Below are 1,603 nucleotides of genomic sequence, written 5' to 3' on the forward strand. Positions count from 1 at the left end.
TTCCTTGGTTATTTATTTAATCACTGTATGTTTTATAAATAATCTATACAAAGTATGTTTTATAAACATAATTTAAAACACTGAATCAATAAAATTCCCTGCACACCTTTCAGTGTTCTTCAAAAATGACTGTATGTAATATTTTTTACACTGATTACTACATTCAGGGCAAAATATCCAAAATATGTGAATCAAGTGTTTTTCTAAATATTACAAAAATAAATTCTAAGGCTCTGTGTAAGTATAATGTATATGTGAGTAGGCTTGTGATGGACTGGCACCTTGCCCAAGCTTGGTTACTATCTTGAACCCAGTACTGCAGGGCAGGTTAGAAAACGGATGGATGGATAAACATGGTTCAATAAATTTACTATTCGTTCAGAATAGGATACAGCCCCTAAACTTAGTTTAAAAGGACTATGTAGATAAAACAATAGAGAATAAAATACTCTAGATTTTTTTATTCTAAGCCTCAAAGTAGTTAGACTATTTTAAGTAAAAATAAAAGTGCAGAGTTCTGCATTTTCTGTTCAGCTTAATATAATTTTAAAGATAGATAGATAGATACTTTATTAATCCCAAGAGGAAATTCACATACTCCAGCAGCAGCGTACTGATAAAAAACAATATTAAATTAAAGAGTGATAAAAATGCAGGTAAAACAGACAATAACTTTGTATAATGTTAACGTTTAGCCCCCTGGGTGGAATTTAAGAGTCGCATAGTGTGGGGGAGGAACGATCTCCTCAGTCTGTCAGTGGAGCAGGACAGTGACAGCAGTCCGTCGCTGAAGCTGCTCCTCTGTCTGGAGATGATACTGTTCAGTGGATGCAGTGGATTCTCCATGAATGACAGGAGCCTACTCAGCGCCCATCACTCTGCCACGGATGTCAAACTGTCCAGCTCCATGCCTACATTAGAGCCTTCCTTCTTGACCATTTTTGTCCAGGTGTGAGGCGTCCTTCTTCTTTATGCTGCCTCCCCAGCACACCACCGCGTAGAAGAGGGCACTCGACACAACCATCTGATAGAAGATCTGCAGCATCTTATTGCAGATGTTGAAGGACAGCAGTCTTCTAAGGAAGTACAGTCGGCTCTGTCCTCTCTTGCTCAGAGCATCAGTATTGGCAGTCCAGTCCAATTTACCATCCAGCTGAACTCCCAGGTATTTATAGGTCTGCACCCTCTGCACACAGTCACCTCTGATGATCACGGGGTCCAGGAGGGGCCTGGGTCTCCTAAAATCCACAACCAGCTCCTTGGTTTTGCAGGTGTTCAGGTGTAAGTGGTTTGAGTCGCACCATTTAACAAAGTCCTTGATTAGGTTCCTATACTCCTCCTCCTGCCCACTCCTGATGCAGACCACGATAGCATTGTCATCAGCGAACATTTGCACGTGGCAGGACTCTGAGTTGTATTGGAAGTCCGATGTATATAGGCTGAACAGGACCGGAGAAAGTACAGTCCCCTGCGGGGCTCCTGTCCTGCTGACTACAACGTCAGACCTGCAGTTCCTGAGACGCACATACTAAGGTCTGTCTGTAAGATAGTCCACACTACCAGGTATTAATCTACCCCGATCTCTGTCAGCCTCCCCTAAGGA

The sequence above is a fragment of the Polypterus senegalus genome, chromosome 4 (assembly GCF_016835505.1).
Source record: "Polypterus senegalus isolate Bchr_013 chromosome 4, ASM1683550v1, whole genome shotgun sequence".
NCBI classification, from domain to species: domain Eukaryota; kingdom Metazoa; phylum Chordata; class Cladistia; order Polypteriformes; family Polypteridae; genus Polypterus; species Polypterus senegalus.